Below are 22233 nucleotides of genomic sequence, written 5' to 3'. Positions count from 1 at the left end.
GTTTATTGATCTGCCATAATTTTGTGTGATTTCCTGTGGAAAGAACTGATTTGTTAATAGTTTTTTTTTTTATCTAACGGTAAACACAGTAGGGGTTTATTTATTTCTTATTTTTAGAAAAGAAGAAACATAAATCTGACACTATTAAGTGAAAATCTGACAATCTGGGTTATAGTTGTACTGTGACTGAAGAGAATGTGCCTTTACCGGGGTAGTGGGTAAATTCAAGATCCCCTAGACAGATTTCTAGCTTGTGAGTCATAAGATTCTACCCGGTGGGAGGGCTACATGCGCTTCTTAAAGGAGAACTCCGGTCAATTTTAACATTGAGAATCATTTTTTTGTACATTTGGAGTGCTGTCAGTACAGAGAACAACGACAAAAATCGGTGTTGCCTACACCGAGTTATCCTCTTTTTAAAATTTGCACCCTGTTGACTTCAATGGGGCAGGTTTTAAACCTGCTTTTAGCCTCTTAACATCCTTGATGTGTCATTACAAGTGCACAGGTCATGTGAGTGATTCCTTCAGAGTGAACGCGGGTGAATCTGACTGCAGTAGATGTGAAAGAAATATATAAAAAATGATGTTTATTCAGCCAGCGCACATACCTGTATTTACATCCTGTTTTCGGTCGAAGTCCACAGTAATCGATTGTCGAGTTCACGCGCATAGGTTTAGTACCTATGATCACGCTAGATCTATAGCTCGAGATAGTTTATAGATATCTATAGATCTATAGTTATAAGATAACGTTCCAGCAACATTATGCTAACGTTCCAGCAATGTTTTTCTAACATTAAAATACCATTCCAGCAACGTTAAGCAAACTGGACATTTCAACATTTTTAGAACATTTCAAATCAACGTTCCCACAACGTTCTTAGAACATATTTTTGTTAGCTGGGTTAGTTGTGCTATCTTACAATCAATATATAGGCTAGTAAATGTAAGGTTAAAACTTGAAGTAGCAATGATGTCTTAACATGTATGGAAGGGGTCTTAAAAAGGTCTTAAAATGTATTAAATTTAACTCCATGATTCTTGTATCTCAATCTTGTGCAACAGTTGTCATAATTTTGACTATTAACAAGAGGATTATGAAACTTTGGTACATCAAAGATCTGATATTTGATCTCACACAGAACTCAGATGATCAGACAGATCTCACTTGTTTTCCATTTTTAAATCAGGGTTCACTTCAAAAATTTTCCTCCTTGAACTCATTGTAACAACTTAATGTTTTAATTTGTTTCAGACCCAGTAGAAGTGAAAGAGCAAAGACAAGAACTGAAGTTAAAGGTGATGATGCTGTAGTTTGTTTCAGCCTGTTGACACCAATGAAATGAGCTTAATGTGCCAATTTACAGAAGATCTCAGACATCACCATAATGAATGAGCTGAAAACAGGGAACTTTTGGAGACAAAGAGGCTTTTCAGCAGCAGTTTAACATGATGGCTCTGTACTTTTTAAATGCATATTGGATAAAAACACAGTGATCACAGTTCACACCTGCAGTGAAGCCCCTCCCACAACAATTCACCAATAAATACTGGGAATATTCCCATCATCCTACAAGAGAAGGACAAACTCCAGGAGTAGCAGCTGAAATCTGTGTGACTGTTAAAGATGGAGTTTATTAAAGAGGAGATTGAAGACATGAGTGATCCAGAACCATCCAGAATAAAACATGAAGATACTGAGGAACAAATAGGTTGGTGTCCATTCTTGATTTTTCATTGTTGACACATCAAAATGATCATAACCTTGTATATAGCAGTTGTCAAACATATTTTAATATATTCAAAAGTGAACAGTGAAAGATCTGATCTCTGTTTCTTTCTGCTATTAAATCAGGGTTCACTTGAACTGATTCTGTCTTGATGTGTATTTTAGACCAGGTGAGAGTGAAAGAGCAAAGACAAGAACTGAATGAAGTGGAGGAGGAACATTGTAACTTTCCAATTCAAAGAACAAAAGCCAAAAAGACGCACACCTGCACTCAGTGTGGAAAGAGTTTCACAAGGAAAGGCGACCTTAAGACACACATGAGAATTCACACTGGAGAGAAACCGTATACATGCACTCAGTGTGGAAAGAGTTTTTCTCATTCATCAACTCTCAGTCATCATCTACTTCGTCACTCTGGAGAAAAAACATTTAACTGTGATCAGTGTGGTAAAGATTTTATTTCATTATCAGATCTAAAAAAACACCTAAAAGTTCATTCAGATGAGAGGCCTTATGTGTGTTCTCTCTGTGGAAAGAGTTTTTCAAGGCTGGACAGTTTTAAACGGCACCAGAAAACACATAATGAAGTGAGAGATTATATGTGCTTTGACTGTGGGAAGAGCTTTACTACAGCTGAGAATCTGAAACAGCACCAAAGAATTCATACTGGAGAAAAACCTTACAAGTGCTCATATTGTGACAAGAGTTTCACTCAGTGTGGATCTCTGAAATCACATGAGCGAGTTCATACTGGAGAGAAGCTGTATTACTGTACTCATGTGAGAAGAGTTTTTCACCACATCAAGTAATCTAGTGACTCATATTAGAAAGCATTGTTCTGTGTCACAGTGAGCAAATGTTTTGTTAGATTCACATAAAGTAAATGTGTAGTTTACTAATAAACTAGTGTTGCTGTAAAATGCCACAAGATTTGTGTTTTATATGTTAGAGAACAAGAAAGAAAATTATTGAAAATGATTTTGATTGAACGCTTACTCAAAGAAATACCAAAATTAAAAGAGACTGGAAACAAATGTAGAAAAACAACAACAAGCAGTTATTTGTTAATATATGAAACAATTTCCTGAATTTGGCAGTTCCAGAAAAGGCAGTTCTTTGTCTCTTGTAAAACAAATAAAAAAAGTCCTGTGGCCTGTTGCACAAAGCCGGTTCTCTTACGAGAGTACTCTCGTACTGCGCAAACTAGCTTACGCTACGGGAAAATCCCTTTTCTCGAGAATACTGAAGCCAAAAATGATCCTTAATTTTGTATTAATTTAAAACGCATTTGCTGCAGAGAGCAGACCTAGGCGAGGCAGCTTGCGCGCCTATTGGTCGCTGTGCGGCAACTGCTGCAACCTATCGAGTGGCTGACGTAAGCACCAATGAGGACGCGGGCACCCTCAAACGTCACGTCCAGCCAGAATGGGTGTGGCTTATGTCTATATAAGCCCAGTCCCGATAGGATGCTCTTTGATTTTTCATCTCTTCAGCGAAGTACTCACATCGCTGGATCTCCGGAACAAGCCTGCGCCGTTGAGAAAGCACTGCAGCGGGACGAGCCATCTGCATCGCGGATAAGTGTCTGAGGAAGCCGGCCGTCTTCTCGCCGCCTTTAGCCGCCGTTCCTGCTGCGCTATCCGGCACCTATATCCTTTCTTATGCTCCGTGTGTTCGCCGTTGCGACACGCGTTTTTCTTCCACTAAAAGAGCCGAGGCGTTGTTGCAAATGCCTCGTTCCAAGTGCGGCTCGTGCAGAGCCCAGCTCAGCGATGGGGACCGCCACTTCCTGTGCACTTCCTGCCTGGGCAGAAATCTTGCTGAACACGCGCTTTCCAGGGCGGCTGCCGGGAATGCGAGATGATGACCATGTTGACCCTGCGGGCTCGACTGGCCATGTTCAACGTGGACTCCACTCCTCCACTTCTCTTGTCTGGGCCTCGCCGTAGAAGCACGGCTCTCAGAGACCCCCGGAAGGTGTTTCTCCTCGCGAAGGCACGCCGGTGGAATCTCCGCGTGCATCGCTGCCTGAGTCTCCCACGGATGGTCAGCGCCCGGCTCCCGCCACCGCTCCCACCATGCTCAACGAGTTCGACGAGGACAATGCAGAAGAGGATAGTCCCGCCGAGGCCGGACCAACCTCCATTTCTCACACATTTCTCAGTCCCCTCTTAGTTCAGGCGACTGGAAATATCAATATTGCAGCATATGAGCCTGTTATAATACATGCATATCTGCTCACGCGGACTGAAAGCTTATGTCATTTCCCCCTGTGGCTCAGTGGCGAAATCTATGGCTTTCGCGCCAGAGACCCATGTTCGAATTCCGGCTCTGGCGGCAGATAAAAATTATGCTGCTCTCGTCTCTGAGCTCGCGGCCAGCTTTCTTACGTACAGAAAGCGAACCCGTCCCTCGCGCCCTGCCGTTCAAATGGCGGGGCACAAGTACTATGAGCATTTAAACACACCCTCCACGTGACTCACATGAGACTCACATGACCCTCTCTTATCTGCTCACTAACTAAAAGCTTATGTCATTTTAACCCCTGTGGCGAAATCTAATGCTTTCGCGCCAGAGACCCGTGTTCGAATCCCGGCTCTGGCGGCAGATATAAATTATACTGCGCTCGTCTCTGAGCTCGCGGCCAGCTTTCTGACGTACAGAAAGCGAACCCACCCCTCGCTCCCTCCCGTTCAAATGGCGGGGCTCGAGTATTCTGAGCGTTTTTTAAACAAATGAGCCCGCGCCGGCCCTGCCGCGTGACTCACATTACGCTCTCTTATCTGCTCACGCTAATGGAAAGCTTCTGTCATTTCCCCCCTGTGGCGAAATCTAAGGCTTTCGCGCCAGAGATCCGTGTTCAAATCCCGGCTCTGGCGGCAGATATAAATTATACTGCGCTCTTCTCTGAGCTCCAGCTAGCTTTCTTACGTTCAGAAAGCGAACCTGCCCCTCGTAGTTCACACCCCTTCTGTGGCTCAGTGGGGGAATCTGAGACTTGGCGCCAGAGACCCGCGTTAGAATCTCGGCTGCGCTGAATCTTTTCACCAAAGTAAACAAGCTCACGCTGGCCCCGCCAGGTAACTGGAAACTGGTAACTGGTAACTGCTCTCGCAGTTCCCACAGCATAGGTGACTGGAGGAGTGTATTTTGCAGCCAACGAGCCCGTTATACAACCCGCTCGCCTGTGCCCAGACGCCGTTTTCACGGCGACCCAGATAAATCTCTAAGGAGCATTATGTCTGTTTATCCGGCTCACGCCGAAAGTATTATAAATGTAGGAATTGTGCCCACTTCCCTGTGCTCACCCCTACACATAAGCACGGCCCGTTCAGTGACACTCACTCATTCAGGGACCGCATTAATAAAATCGTCACAGCCCGCGTGTGTTTCAAACGTAGAAATTGTGCCCGCTGTTCAGTGCTCACTCCTACCCATAAACACTGCCCGTTCAGTGACACACACTCACTTAGGGTTCCCATCAGCAAACACCAACTGTGTTTTAAGTGTAAGAAGTCTGCCCGCTGCTCAGCGCTCGCGCTTACTAATAAACACTGCACACCCTGTGTCACATACACAGATAGGGCTCCATTCAATAAAACACTCCCCGCTCCCCGTAAAAAGAGTGTTATGTATGAATCAGCCGGCCGCTATCCTCAGCGCGCCGCACCACATAAGCACTGTATGCACAGTGTCAATGCATCAACCCAATCACGCCTCTGGATCCCTGACACACAGCGATCAGAGCCCAGATATCATTCTACCCCTAGCCTTACGTGCAAGAGCATGGGAAAATATCCCGGGCGTGTCAGAAGGGGTATTGAACATTGTAAAGCGAGACTATTCGCTGCAGTTCACTCGCAGACCCCCGCGCTTTCGAGCCAGGGTCGAAACTACGTTGAAAGACGAAGTAGCCCACCTACTTCGCGCCGAGATGATGATGCTGTAGAAACCGTCCCTCTGACACAGAGCGAGTCGGGCTTCTACAGCCGGTACTTCTTAGTACCCAAAAAGGATGGTGGTCTCAGACCCATCCTGGATCTCAGGCGTTTGAATAAAGCCCTTATGAAGACATCGTTCAAAATGCTCACGACCAGAAAAATCCTCGCGCAAATTCACTCGAGGGACTGGTTTATTTCAGTGGATCTGAAGGATGCTTATTTCCAGATTCAAATAGCACCTCGTCACAGGCCCTTTTTGAGATTCGCCTTCAACGGTCAGACCTATCAGTACACCATCCTGCCGTTCCGCCTGTCTTTACGAAATTTACGAAATGCATGGACGCGGCGCTCTCTCCCCTGAGACAACGGGGTATGCAAGTGCTAAACTATTTGGACGACTGGCTAATTCTAGCACAGTCAAAGGCGGAACTGATAATGCACAGGGCCATACTACTCAGTAACCTGGAGAACTTGGGTCTCAAAGTCAATTGGACCAAGAGTTCGCTGTCTCCCAGCCAGAAAATCTCTTTCCTGGGAACAGATTTAGACTCCGTGTCAATGAGATGAGTAAAAATCGGATAGATTATAAAGTTTTTACTGTAAAATACTGCCACATCAAATAAGCTTATAATGTTGCCAATTTCTGCTCATATGAATTGAATTACGTTTGATAAAATGTATACTTTAGTTTTTACAAAGAAAGATTACACTGGAAATATTGTTACAATTGTAATTGTTGTTGTAATTGTATAACCTTTTTAATAAAATAGCAACAAACAAATATATATATATATATATATATATATATATATATATATACACACACATACATACAAGGATAGATGTAAACAAAATCTTAAAAGGTCAATATAAGCCTTCTCTTTAAATAATTTTATTATGTTTTATTAGTGATACATTTGGGTAGAGAATATATTCCAAATCTGAAAAAACAGTATGAGAATTAACTGCACAATTACTAGAAATGTTTACCTTGGATATTATACAATTTGCAAGCACAATTTGTGGAAAAAACAACAACAACTGTGAACCAATTATATATATATATATATATATATATATATATATTGTCCTTGCATTCTTTCTTGTGGCTCAGTCACACACCTGAATGAAAGGCTCATTACATATGCAGCCTCATTATGCGGGGGCCCATTGTCTCCTCAGGTGTGAATCACGCCCACTAACATTTTGCCTTTCCAAACAAAAAGTGTCGTACAAAATTTAAATCAATGTATTGTTTTATGTGAATGATTAGGAAGGATGATTTTCACATCATTTTGAAGAAAAACCTCTAGGCGACAAAATGCATTATTCAGAAGTCTGATTGACACATATTTAGTATGTGTTTTGTGGCCTTATTTCAGACATTTTCATTTTGTGTTTTTTAAATAACCATGCATAAACATTATTTTCTCAAAAATACAAACATGTACATACATATTATGGTAGCCTTGTTTGTGCTAAATAGAGTGTAATTACACCTTTGCCATTAATATGTTTATAAGTGTGGCTGTGTAAATGTGTACACTATATAATACTCAAACACAACCAAACATCTAAAAAAAGGGGTTCTTTATCTTCGACTGCGTATGAGAAAGACACAGCGTTAATGTCTGGAGTTTCCGCTTGTGGTCAGGAATATAAACAAAAATTTATACAAAGAGTTACAAAAGGAAAATAACAAACATAAAAACTTTCAAAGAGAGCTCGCCACGTACAGTGGGAATTACAATGTTCCACAAATGTACAAAGAAACAACCCGAAATAAAGGATAATAGTTACACTTCCATATTTTTCCCTCCGTAAGTTCTCTTTCACAATACTCAATTTGTGTTAACTTTCCCTTTTTAGCTTTTTGCAAATAATTTTATATTTCCAAAAATAAAAGAGAATACACAAAACGGTTTATGTGAGCACTTATACCCCAAATAAACAACGGTAGTGGCTTTTTATGTTTTTCTGTGAAGCAATGCACCGCACTAGAAAGCCCGCGCAACGGTCATCTCACGTGCACTAACGTCTCTTCGTTCTCCCCTCTGACATTATTTTATCACAGAAACAGAAGTATTGTTTATATTTCTCCTCAATAATAACATGAGCTGTAATAATGAGTTCAAATAACATGTTACATTTCCATTACACTCACGCTCAATCGCCGTCACTGTGGAATGTATATGCTCGTTTCACACAGAAATCTCTGGCACTCGGGAGAAACAAAGATTCCGTGCGATGAATCACTGCTCCAACCGCTCAACAAACAGAACACCAAATTGGGGGTTTCCCCTTTCGCTTTCGTATAAGCAAATGGTATAAGTTGGTGTTAGTTTCTAATGTGCCTCAGCTCACGCGTTCTCTGATGGTCTATAAATAGGCAAAACCGAAACTTCTTGTTCTTTCCGTTACTGCACTACTCATGTGCACCAGAGTGCCCTCTAGAGGCGGGAAGCATGACTACAGGCTATAAGAACAGGGACGCGCTGGCCCACAACTGGCCCACAACTGGCCCAGCCGTCTGCTTTATGCTTTTCCCCCAGTCACGCTGTTACCACGGGTAATCAAGCGAATCAGGGAGAACAAATGCTCCGTGCTCCTCGTAGCGCCGCTCTGGAGGAACCAAGTTTGGTTCCCGGAGCGAATGCAGCTAACGAACACAGCTCCGTGGCCGTTTCCAGTAAGGAAAGATCTCCTCTCTCAGGCCAAGGGCGCGATTTAGCATCCACGCCCCGAGCTTTGGGCCCTGCATGTATGGGCCATCAACGGATACCCGTTGACCTCCCAGTGGGAGTATTAAACACGATTACACAGGCTAGAGCGCCCTCTACTCGACGGCTCTCTGCTTCCAAATGGTCAGTGTTCTCCGGCTGGTGCTCGGCTCGAAACTTGGATCCACAATGCTGTGAGGTGACAGAGATTCTCTCCTTCCTACAAGAGCTTCTGGGTGAGGGCAGATCCCTCTCCACGCTCAAAGTGTACGTCTCGGCCATAGCTGCATTTAGAAAAACTATGCATGGTCAGTCACTGGGTAGGAACGACCTTATCATCCGCTTCCTGAGAGGAGCGAGGAGGCTGAACCCTCCTCGACCCTCTTTGGTTCCCGTATGGGACCTTTGCACGGTCCTGGAGGCCATGAAAGGTTAACCCCTTTGAACCACTACAGTCTGTGGATCTGCGGTATCTTTCGCTTAAAATCGTTTTCCTGACGGCTCTCGCCTCGGTTAAGCGGGTGGGTGACTTGCACGCGCTCTCTGTGCAAACGCCAGTTTGCTCAAACTAATCTCGAACTTTACCTGTTAGCAAATGAAACCGGCTTTGTGCAACAGGCCACATGACGTTTTTGTTGTTGTTGTTTCACTAGAGACAAAGAACTGCCTTACACTGACAGCTAAATGACAAAACTAATGTCACAGAATTAAGGTTTATTTTATACGTTCGCTTGGAGAAACCTTTTATTCACAAAATCACACATTGTCAGTGAAATGGTAATTTTATTTGTTGTTATTGTACAGATATATGTTATTGTGCATACATCTGTTTATGTAATAACAGGCTTTATGTAAAAAAAAAAAAAGGATCAAATTCAGGGAATTGTTTCATATATTAACAAATAACTGACTGTTGTTGTTTTTCTACATTTGTTTCCAGTCTCTTTTAATTTTGGTATTTCTTTGAGTAAGCGTTCAATCAAAATAATTTTCAATAATTTTATTTCTTGTTCTCTAACATATAAAACACAAATCTTGTGGCATTTTACAGCAACACTAGTTTATTAGTTAACTAACTACACATTTACTTTATGTGAATTTAACAAAACATTTGCTCGCTGTGACACAGAACAATGCTTTCTAATATGCTTCACTAGATTGATTGGGTGAAACTCTTCTCACACTGAGTACAGTCGTACGGCTTCTCTCCAGTGTGAACTCGCTCGTGTGCTTTCAGGTTTCCAGAATGAGTGAAACTCTTGTCACAATATGAGCACTTGTAAGGTTTTTCTCCAGTGTGAATTCTTTGGTGCTGTTTCAGATGACCAGATGCAATAAAGCTCTTCCCACAGTCAAAGCACATATAACAGACAAATGCCTTGATCGCGGTCGATATCTTCTATAACAGACGTGATGGCAGAATCTACACATGATGTTTTATAAACAAAGTTCGGGAGGAGCACGTTCAAATAATCAATCCAATCAACTTGTCATCAAACAATTACCATGTCTACCCTATACGCATGAGAGGAAGCATATATTTATTCACTCTGTCAATTCACCTAACATTCCTTGACAGTTTTCAGCATCCCTCCACTCACTCTCGGCTTGTTCTTCCACAGCCTGGAATACGGGGGGAGTACTTTGGGTTCGGGCCGAATACCGAGCCCGGAGCCTCTCCTCGGACAGCACGCCAAATATGCATTTATTCTGTCTGACTTATTTGTAAGTGTGAACTCGTGAAATCTCAATTCTCCAGCGGCAGTCATCTCTGTTGTAAACGAATTCAACCCAAGCGCTCTTTGGTGACGTGGATGATTGCGTTACCGTTGATCATCTGTCCATCATCGTATAAAGCCCACCCTGACACTTTGATTGGTCCGAAGAACTTTTGTTCGGGCATAATAGCTCCTCAACGGATCGAGCCCAGACCGAACTTCCCGACCTACAATTTTTGTGGGCGGGGCTAAGCTCAGCTGGCATCCAGGCTATAAATAAACTGCACAGAATCCCACTATTTGCCTACGCAATGATTCAATTCAGGCAAACTATAACATACAACCTCTTTGGACAAATATAGCCTACATAATGAAAAGATGATACAAAATGAATGATACAAAATGAATGATACAAAATGAATAACTAGGCCTTTTTAAGGGCCTTAATTATTTCTCTAAATTCATTTATCAACTTTTAATACTTTTTAAGACCCCACAGACACCATGTATTATGTCACTTTTGCCATGCTCCTATTCTATAAATACTGTTGTATTCATTTTGCTGGTGGGATTCTCTCTGAAATTTGTCTGAGATCCTCCATCCGAGATTAAAGCATATTTAAAGGCATTGTCTGGAGTCTGTTCAGTTATTGCTGCGCAACAAGTTAGTGGAGCACTAGAGATCTTATTTTAGTGTTCATAGGGGTCAAGATGTTGACCGACTCAGTCGACGTCGATTAGTAGACGAGACCCAGGTAAACTAATGTCGATCAGGAGATGTTCGGGGACGTTGATTAGTAGACAAGACCCAGGAAGACAAGTCAGGTGCGAAAGAATGAAATAAAGTCTACCACAGTATATACTCTATAAAAACGTATATAAACTAAGTAAAACAGCCAGTGATCATCATGCATTTAAAATAATTGAAACTATTAGTAAAATCGGCCTCGAATTTCTTTTTTCATTGAAAATTATGTTTTGCATAGAAGGTAGAATAACTACAGAATTAAACAAGATAATCTGGTGATTCGGATAATACATGTTTTGTCTTTGAACTTTCATTATACAAATCAAATTACAGACCAATAGGCTGTCAATTTCTTTTGCCTCCTAAAGTTAAATATATAGCAGATTTCACCTGGCATCACAAATTAACCACATCTGCAGTTTATTAATAGAGGACAGACAATAAACACACACTTCTTTAGATTCACTGTCTTTCAGCTGAAGGTTTATGAGAAAAGACACATACCCAGCAAACAATATGACGTTGTGACGACGTCTCGTGCTGGTCATTTTTAGTCACGCTTAGCATATGACGTCGCCACAACCGTCAAAGTGAAACACCAAAAGAGGGTGTTTCACTTTATTTTTCACTTTATTTTTAACCCAGAATAAAAAGCCAGTTTGCTCAAACTAATCTCAAACTTTACCTGTTAGCAAATGAAACCGGCTTTGTGCAACAGGCCACAGGACGTTTTTATTGCTTTACTAGAGACAAAGAACTGCCTTACACTGACAGCTAAATGACAAGTCAGAAAGTTACAACTCAAAAACAACTTCCACAAAACTAACGTCACAGAACTCAAGTTTATTTCATTTATACATTTGCTTTATCTGAATCTCACAGTTTATATTAATTATTGGATCTGTAGAAACCTTTTACTCACAAAATCACACATTGTCAGTCAAAACATTTGCTCGCTGTGACACAGAACAATGCTTTCTAATATGCTTCACTAGATTACTTGATGTGGTGAAACTCTTCCCACACTGAGTACAGTGATACGGCTTCTCTCCAGTATGAATTCGCTCGTGTCCTTTCAGAGATCCAGACTGAGTGAAACTCTTGTCACAATATGAGCACTTGTAAGGTTTTTCTCCAGTATGAATTCTTTGGTGCTGTTTCAGATGCTGAGCTCTAGTAAAGCTCTTCCCACAGTCAAATCATGTGTTTTCTGGTGCAGTTTAAAACTGATCAGTCTTGAAAAACTCTTTCCACAGAGAGAACACACATAAGGCCTCTCATCTGAATGAACTATCAGGTGTTTTTTTAGTTGTGATGATGAAATAAAATCTTTACCACACTGATCACAGTTAAATGGCTTTTCTCCAGAGTGAATGTGCAGATGATACCTGAGACCTAGAGCATTTCTGAAACTCTTTCCACACTGAGTGCATGTATACGGTTTCTCTCCAGTGTGAATTCTCATGTGTATGTTAAGGTGTCCTTTCCGTGAGAAACTCTTTCCACACTGAGTGCAGGTGTGCGTCTTTTTGGCTTTTGTTCTTTGAATTGTAAAGTTACGATGTTCCTCCTCCACTTCATTCAGTTCTTGTCTTTGCTCTTTCACTCTCACCTGGTCTAAAATACACAGAAATACAGTTTATTAATTCACATCTACCAAAGCAGTTGTAACGACACAGACAATCAGACACATACAGTTACATTTAACAAATAAGCTTCAAAGCCCACTCTTAGGAATGTAACATTGTTGTATGTTTGTTTAGTTTAGTTATGTTTGTGATTTAGTTAATAAAACTTGTGCACAATATGTATTTGGTTCAGATTCTCTGCTTGCAACAAAGTTTACTTTACGATTTAGATTTTGACTACAGGCTCTTAGTGCTGTACAGTAAGAAAAGACATTTCCCTTCCCCGCAATTGAATATTTCTTAGAATTAATAAACAATTAACGCTGAGTGTTCACAAGACAAACAGGTGGGTTGATTGTAATATTAATTTTACTACATTAAGTTAATTATATTAACTGATCCAAATATTCATAATCAATTATAGCTAGTTATTATTGATTATTAATATTTCATAGAGCTAATTCATTACACAGTCAACAATGAAGAATCAAGAATGGACACCAACCTATTTGTTCCTCAGTATCTTCATGTTTTATTCTGGATGGTTCTGGATCCCTCATGTCTTCAATCTCCTCTTTAACAGATTTCAGCTGCTACTCCTGGAGTTTGAAACTGAAAATGTCACTTCAGTTCTTGTCTTTGTTCTTTCACTTCCACTGGGTCTGAAATATATTAAAACATTAATGAGTTCTGGAGGATAAATGTGAATTTTCAAGTGAACCCTGATTTAATAACAGCAAACAAGTGAGATCTGTTTATCAAATATCATATTTTTGATGTACCAAAGGTTAGTTTTGTCATCCTCTATCCGATTTACGGCAAAAGAGTAACACTTGACCTGACGTACAACGTAATGACGAACGCGGAAGCGCAGAGGATAGAGCAAAACAAAACACCAGTCATGAATCAAAGTCTAAAACGGCAATTTCTGAAGAGAAATGTTGGAGGAGCTTGAGTTTGTTGTCCAGCCCTGTTTGTTTGTAACCGCACATCGTCACTCATCGTCAAGTGTTACTCTTTTGGCGTAAGTCGACTTGCGTATGCCGTCTGCCGGATATTTTTCTTACACGAACACATCGCTTCACTTCAGAAGGCCTTTATTCACTCCCCAGGGCCGTGTGGAGCACTTTTATCATGGATAGATGCACTTTTATCATGGATAGATGCACTTTTATCATGGATAGATGCACTTTTATCATGGATAGATGCACTTTTATCATGGATAGATGCACTTTTATGGACTTCACAACAGAAACGGCCGTTCACTTCCATTATAAAGCTTGGAAGAGCCAGGACATTTTTATTATAACTCAGATTGTATTCGTCTGAAAGAAGAAAGTCATATACTCCTAGGATGGCTTGAGGGTGAGTAAATGGGGTAATTTTAATTACTAATAAATTACTAATACTAATAATACATTTTTAATTGTAGGGGACTATAAATAGTTAAAATGTGAATGACAATTGCTGTAGAAGATTATGATATAAGTGAATGTATGCCATATATATACCTAGATTATGTGCTTATTTTTCACAGCTCTTACTGTATCTAACAATATATATAAACTAGGGCTGTGCCGGTAAACTTGACAAACCCGGTGGTGGTGGTACGCCAAAACACATTTTTTTGTCAAGTTAATTTGTAAACCACGTGATTTTAGTTTCACTTTCTCTGGCAACACAAAATCAAACACAGCCTAAATGTCTTGCCCTTGTGAAAGATAAAATTCCCACTTCAGACCTTTTACAACAAGTAGAAAACATGAAGATATCAGAAAAGAGATCGCCTGTCTCTTTCCTGCTCGTGTCCCACATCCCTCTCGAAGCGCAGAGCGGTGGGCTATATCACGCGTCTCTGTGTGGAAATATAAAATAAATGTATTTTTTTTATATTTAACATTATGTAAGTTAACATTACTTACTGATATTTATTTCTATGTTTTACAGGCTTTAGTGCGGAGCCTCCGAAGGGACCTTTGCAAAAATAAAATAAAAATATACAGACTTTCGCGTGCTCATGCGTTACAATTTCCAGTTTGCGTTATAGTGTCATTACTACAAATGTGGGAAAAGGGATGAGATGAGAGTGTATGGATACAGTTGGATGCATAAAAGCCACTAGAAGACAAGCCTGCAACCTTCAGCCAAAAAAAGGAAAGGAGACCAGAGTCTGTTTTTTTTTTAATGGACATCAATGGAGATGGAGAAGAGGCTTCACAGAAGAAGCCTTTTTGTGAGGAAATAGCTTATTTAATGAATCGACTGCCTGTCCACTAATCTTCAACACGTTTTGCGCTAAACAATACTTTTGTTGGGAATGAGGCTGTGTAGATTTTACTATGATAAAAAGGGTATTTTATGAGAGAATGCAAAGAAGGGAATGCTGGACAGGTAGGGTCTATTTGCAATATTACCATAGTATTTAATAGTAATATTGAGTGATATTGTATATGGTCTAAAGAAAGAATAAAATACAGATGTTTTCTTTCTTTGACTTTCAGGTTTTACCAGTTATGATAAGACTTGAATTGTAACTGATGTATTAAATATGTATTAAATTACAATTAAGTTTTAGTGTTTTGCGGCCTGCAATGACTATAGTTTGCAGCTAATAGAGATATTCATGCTGTTTTTCCTACAGTAAAGCACAGGCAATGCAGTCCTACTGCACCTTTACTAGCGATATAACACCACATTTATTCACAAGACCAACGCGCTAATATTCCACAAGAAACTGACTGTCATAAAGCTCGTGTGATCCATGTAAGCAGAACGCTTTCTCCGATGGTAAGAGACACCCTCTCATCTCCCGATAATAAGACACATCAGTCTTATTGCGCATTTAGTGCGCAAACTGGGAAGCACAGTCTCGGTTGCTACATGGAGTAGACTCATTGACGTTCGTCTCAGCAATGGTGTAGCGTAACGTTGAACACCATCCACATTGACCCGGATTGTGGCATTTTGCAGCAGGGCGTAAGCCTCTCGATCCTGCTTGGACCTGGTGATCATTTTCTCGTTATAAGGGAGAGTATCAACCTGCCAAAGCCTTTCCAAATGGTGGATGAGATCATCACGGGTTGGAACTGTCATGATGTGAAGACACTGCTGATTCCCTCGTGATGGTTGCATTGGACTCATCGGGCCCTGTAGAGACCATCCGAGTTGTGTGCAAACAGCAATGGGTCCCCCAATTGGGCCTTTGCGTATGGGCTGGATTGGTGTCAGGAGGTGGGGATTATCTGACCCTATAAGGAGCAATGGCTTTACCCTGTCCACAGGAGGCAGCGGCAGATCCTTCAGGTGTCGATAGGCATTCTGCAGAGCAGACACTGGGTAGGTGTGCTCCGCTAGACACAGACCAGTCGCAGTAAATGCATTACGTATAGTGAACTTTTTCATGGGCTTGGATACTGAAGAGATCTCAAAGGATATCGATGATCCATCAAGTTCAGTGTGAGACTGCTGAATCGTCTGTAGGGGAAGCAATTCCGGAGTGCCGGTTAACTTGAGCTGCTGTAGCACTGGCTGGAGCACTATTGTTCTCTCTGATCCGTCGTCGAGGACTGCATGGGTTTCCATAGTGTGTCGACCATTGTGGAGAAGGACTTTGACCACTTTCAACATGACCTTTGGAGAACGGTTAGGTCTGTCAAGGTAGATCCTGGTAGGTGGCAGAGTTACCATGAGTACAGCCCTGGAGGTGTCATTAATTGAGTCATGTAGAATTGTGAGATGTAACTCTTTACAGACCTTACAAGGTTGAGGTTACAGGCCTCTACTGCATGTGAACGACCACATCTCCAGCAGCGTTTTCCCTCCTTAATCCAAGTGACAATTTGAGAAGTTGTTAACTTCTTGAATTTGTCACAATAGTTGAGGTAATGGTCCCTGTTGTCACAATGGGGACAGTATGGCTTTGGTTTTGAACTGGGTTTCGGGTCAGCAGATTGAGGGGGCCTTATTCCACTCTCATTGGCCAGAAGAACTGGTGTAGGTCGCTCTCTGGGACGAGTGAACGTCGTAGCCTTAACATAGGACTTGGGCAAGTCGCTCTGGAACAAAGTTGCAGCTCGGCTGGAGATGCGTTTCGCTTGAGACTTGATCTCCAGCCAGGTGGCCAAATCAGGAAGTGTATAGGTCTTGTCAGTACCCATCTGGAGAATACCCCTACTTAGACAGTATTCAACAAACCCATCACGATAAGCAGATGGTAATTTACTTAGCAGACGATCCACGTGAGAACCACACATGAGCTCGTAACCGTTCTGGCCCTCAAGTGTCCTCAGCATGCCCACCAATGATTGAACGGATAATGCAAAAGAGTCAAAAGCGTTAGCATCACCCATTCTCAGTGGTGGAGTACTCATGATAGCACCCAACTCTGACTGGACGAGCTGTCTTGGCTGGCCATACTTGTCTTGGAGAGCCTGCAGTGCAGCTGAATAAGGACGCGGATGGTACATATAGGCTTTAGCCAGCTGCTGAGCACTAGGAAGTTTCAAATGGCTAAGCAAGACATGATACTTGTACTGCTCACTGAGATGGATGTGATTGCTCAACAAGTTGTCCAGTGCTAACTTTAATAAGGCGAAGTCACTCTCATTACCACTTTCGAACACCGGCAACTTGGGTTGTGGGATGCCATAGGCTGATGCAAACAGTAGCTCTGTACCAGGGTATGCTGAATGACTATCATGCTGAAAGGGCAAGAATGAAGGTGGTTGAGCACGGCTAGGGCCAGGAGGTGGCACAGATGAAACCTGATAGCTGGTAACTGGAGGCTGCAGCGGACGTGTGCGCGTTGTCACAGGAGGGATAGCTGTCTGCAGCACAGCGTATGGCATTGTAGATGGGGGCAGTGTTGCTGTTGTAGGTTGATGTGGCACTGCCGGCGTGCTTGTACTCAAGAGGTGTGCAGCAGTGGACATGACTGTGGCTCTTGATTGTGGTTGGGGTACCATATTCGATGTCGACAACACAGTACGAGCTGGTGCAGTTATAGGGGTTGTCTGAGATACATTGGAGACGGGTGAGGAGACAGCTTGTGGTAACATGTTGAGCACTGCGTGTGGTGCACTCCCGGATTCGGGTGGTCTAACTGATGGCTGAGCCACCCACGAGTCATCAGGAATAATCTGTTCTGCTGAACAAATTTGTATGGTTGTGGTCACAGCTGGTGACTGAGCAGAGGGCTGCTGGAGAGAGAGTGATTGATGAGATGGACTTAAGGCTGGAATAATATGTACAAACTGAAGTGGAGGTGAAAGGCTGTCTGGTGAGCCTGGAGGCACAGGAGTTGTTTGACCAGAGTCCTTAATAAGCATGGAGGATACGAGCTTCGCCACCTCAAACTCAGTCTCTGCTTGTTGCAGCTTACGCTGTCTTTCTAGATGCTTGGATAAGGCCTCCTTAGCTGTGAGAGCTTCCTCTTGAACACGCTGGGCCTGTTTAGCTTGTGCCTTGTAGCCGCTGATATTCCACATCGGCCAGTGAGTCCTCCACGACCTGCTGGCGGAGACTTTCTAACTGCCTCTGTTTAATCTTCTCCTCCAACATAGCAGTCTGGACACTAGAGAGTTCTGGTGGAAGATAAACGCCAGTGGAGGTAATAGAGCGCCTACTTGACCTGGAATGAGAGCTTACGCCACTACGAGACGTTTTCCTCGAGATGCTTCTTGGTTGACTGGGACAGTGGGAAGAAGCTTTAGGAGGAGGGTCCTCAGCAGGTCGATAGCCAACCTCATAATCGTCCAGGTGAGAAGGAAGATTAGTCCTGCGGCGAGGTCTGTCCATTGTCTCTAATGTGTCACTTTCTGCTGAATCCATACTGGTTTGATCTTGCACTCAATCCGGCTCGAAGGACCATATTAATGTAGCGAAGTACCACTACAATTGAAAGTTAGCTGGTTGAGGCGGCCAAATATGGATCAGATTCCGATCAGAGAATCAGGAGTGGAGAAGAGATTCTTGATAATAAGGCGTTTATTTATCTTGTATATACATCTGGGTTATGCATCTGTGCTTGTATATGGTCTACAGAAAGAAATAAAGAGAAATAATTTACAATAATATTCGTTGAATATACATGTCTCCTTGCATTAATTCCACTCAGAAAATAAACAAACAAAAAATATATTCCAGTTAAATATCAATATTAATCACAAGGAAGTAAACAAAATACAGTAGTGCACCGCGGTAAACAAACACTTGCGCTGTGTCTGAGAAAAACACTAAAGTGTCTGGTGATGACTCATCAGATTAGTTCGGCAGATTACGGCCGAAATAAACGGTCAAATCCAAGCAATATAAACATAAGAAATTACCAATCACATGCGTGTCACATACTAATAAGGTATAGATATATATATATGCACTTACATGTATTGCATGAACGCATTTACACAGAATGAAACCACCAGCATAAACAATGATTCACCGTCATCTTCTACCGGGGTGCGTCGCTAATATAGGAACGTGTAGGAAACAATAAACAAAACATTAGTTCCTAGGACAGGCTTTCTTACAGCCAAATACATTTAGATTTGATAGTTTCCATGTTGCAAGTTTGCCAAAGGTTTCAGCTTTTATTTTTGTACATCTGGCAAAGAGTTTGAAAGAATTGTACTCTAATAAGAAATTTAATGTGGTTTATGTTATTTTTACTTCCAAACAGTTGGTACCGGTACTTCTCCATGTGCTAGTTCCACCATCACAGCTTCATGTACTAGCTACCAAGATCCTGGTAAGTAGAAAAACTACTTTAAAAACACTTTTCATACTATGGTATGCTTCAAATGAAAACAAGGAGTTGCGTAAAAAGGAAGCCACATTATACCTGCACTTTTACTATGTTTAGTAACTAGTCATCTGACAATGTTCGTTTTCTAAATGCTTTTTCCACAGTCCCCTAACATGCCTCAAATATTAAAGTTACCACAATTTGGTGCATCAAGCCCTGTCAAAATGACAGAAATAGGAGCACTTTAGACAATAGCATCACTGTTTCTCAGCAAAATCACATGGTTGTTGTTTAGTTTCACAATCAAGTGGGCAACACTACTGACAGCCAGCACCTACACAGAATCTTAAGGGTCATGGATTTGATTGCCCATTTCCAACTATCCTTTCACCCTCTCTGCTATCACTGGACTGTCCCAGTATTAAAAGCAATGGAAATGCCTCAAAAGAAGTCAGTGGTAGTGGAATTGCAATGTTGTATTTCTAGTATGTTCTTATTTTTCTCTTTCTCTCTCTGAAGATTTTAATATGCAGAGGCTTGAGGACCTTCTACGGGATTCAGAGAGCATTGATGGGCAAGATTTTGCTCAGCAGCCATCTTTGTCCAGTTGGTGTCAAAGACAGAAAGGGGTCCAACAATGTTGGCAACAGGCGAGGCCACAAAACATTCACAACTTGTTGTCAGCTGAGAACATTGTCCAGATGAAGTGCAACCACTGTCACGTGACAGAAGCCATCATCCGTTGCAGGGAAGGTTTGCCCTCAGAGTGGTTTTGTGCAGACTGTGATCAATTGGTACATAAACGCCACACTCTGCACAGTAGGCAGACCACCATGTATGGCTTTTATAAATACATTCCCCCAACAGAGTTTGTGAAACTCCATGATGATAAGTACATCATCTGTGAACAAGGTTGGTGTCTCTTTTTCAGCATTTTTTCATCAACACACAACATTATTAAATTATTCATTATGTTTTCCAAATACTTGCTAACAATCCAAACATTCTTTAATGTCATCCTGATTGTCCTTTGCTCTTGCAGATTGTTTGCTGCCAACAGCCTTTCCTCAAAATATATGCTCATGTGACACTGGTGATGTTGCAATCTCTGTTGGTAGATCCATCATACTGGTTTGCATAAATGGTAGGATTGGGTAAAAAATATTGTTAATCTAACATATTACTTTAGTTCCTTGTTAGTTATTTTGTCTTTCATGTGCTCTCAGGCCGTTATAATCTTCACGTTCCGGTGCTAACATGCAAACATTGCAATAAGCAATGGGCTCCAGAAGTCAGTGACTTTGTAAGGAGGGGTTACTGGCCCGCTACCATGCAAGCACAGACACTTTTCCACCAAGATCTGTTCCAGTCCTTTGCAGCTATGAAGACAACAGCTCCAGGAATGTCAGTGAAAGCCTTCACAGCAATGTTGGACCAGAGAACAAAACGGTTTGGAAGAGTGAGTAAAAATTTGAAGCTGAAAGACAAATGCATTCGTTATTATTGTAAGTAGCTGTAAGGCTGGACAGAATGGCAAAAAGGGTGTTCGAGTCCAAACAGGGCGCAAATTCAAATATACCCACATATGAAGTCAAGGTCCACAAGTGGCTGTAATATTTCAGGTTACTGAAATTAACTGAACTGAAGACCATATTAGACAGCATTGCCAATTGCATCCTTTCTTGGGTTTGAAAAGATACATTGACAAAACACAAATGGGGTGACCTTGTAGTTCATTGTCATTTAAAGCTGTTCTATAAATAGTTTTTCAGACTGGCAAAGTGAATGCAGATGCTTTTCAGAGGAGCTTTCTGCAATATGTACTGCAACTCTGAAGAGGACCAACTTCTGGAAAAGGAGCCATTTGTCTGTCCAGCCTGTAGTCCTGAAATGGTGGCTGTTTCAGTGGATGGCAACAGAAAACTCTACAGGTTCCAGAAAGCAAACCAGTGAGTTTTGTGTACACATTAAAAACAGCCAATGTAGTTAATGTATGTGCTTGCTATTAACATTATCATAATAATATACTTCTCATTTTGTTATTTAAAATTAAGCTGTTGATACTGTAGCTGTTGAATATAATATCCATGTTAGACTTTGTAAACTTTTTTTTTTTTTTTAAGTGTCATATAAATACAATTATTATAATTTATTATTATTATTATGTAAAACTTCTTACTACAGTGGTTATCCAGAATACATTTTGTTGTAGGAGTGAAGAGCCAGGGTTCTTTGATGGAGTGTTTTTATCCCAAGACTCTGAGGTGTCCAGTTTTGTTGAGGAAGTCCGGGGGAAGTCAAGAGTGTAAGTCTTCAGTCAGGCTGAGCAGCGGGTATCTCTGGCTTATTTTATAACTAATTGGAAGTAATGTTGGAAACACTGTAGCCTTATTAGGTGTTCGGATGAGGGAATCTTTGATCAGGTGTTGAGATGGCAATGGCAGGTTGCTGAGGTTAGCGATGCAATCGGACTTTCACAAAGAGTGAAGTTGCAGAGCTGGATGAAAAAAATACAACTAGATTCTAATCCAGAGGGCACAGTGTATCTGTAGTATTGGTTGCCGCACATACAGTATGTCTGACACAATTTCTGACCAAGTTAGACTATTGCAATTATCCTCCTGCATGCTAAATGCCAAATAATTTCTATTGGTTTGTTATACTCCAGGGAGTTGCAGATGGAAGATGGGTCAGGCAATCAAAGACAAAATCTAATCAGACTGTAATTGTTGGTGTGTTTGAGCGTGCAGCCCTGCTATTTAACTTTTTACTTTGGTAGACGGCAGGAAGAGCGATGTGTGGGGAATCCCACTGGACAGCAGCAAGAGAGACATCAAAGCAGGCCAACAAGTTGGATGAAGAAGGTGTAGAGATTGCTGTGTGCAGGCATGCATTCCTCCAAAGTCAAAGGTTGGTATTGGTCTTGATAAATTGCAATGAAAAATATTTTGTAGATGAAACATCTGAAGCCTATTCTTCAGTGTGCAATGTGCTCTCTACTTATT

General features: G+C 41.5%; 1 long non-coding RNA gene across 1 annotated transcript; it reads right to left on the bottom strand.

The window, feature by feature from the left end:
• Positions 1–12441: 12441 nt before the first annotated feature.
• On the bottom strand, positions 12442–13053 carry LOC311296692. Its single transcript, XR_014628678.1, has 2 exons — positions 12992–13053; positions 12442–12475 (listed from the first exon to the last, which is right to left on the bottom strand). It is a non-coding gene; the product is annotated as an uncharacterized lncRNA (long non-coding RNA).
• Between the last annotated feature and the right edge of the window lie 9180 nt (positions 13054–22233).

Source organism: Rutilus rutilus (assembly GCF_951802725.1).
Source record: "Rutilus rutilus genome assembly, chromosome: 9".
NCBI classification, from domain to species: Eukaryota; Metazoa; Chordata; class Actinopteri; order Cypriniformes; family Leuciscidae; genus Rutilus; species Rutilus rutilus.
Note: the sequence above shows the minus strand (reverse complement) of the source record. Positions and strands in the feature narration are given on the sequence as shown.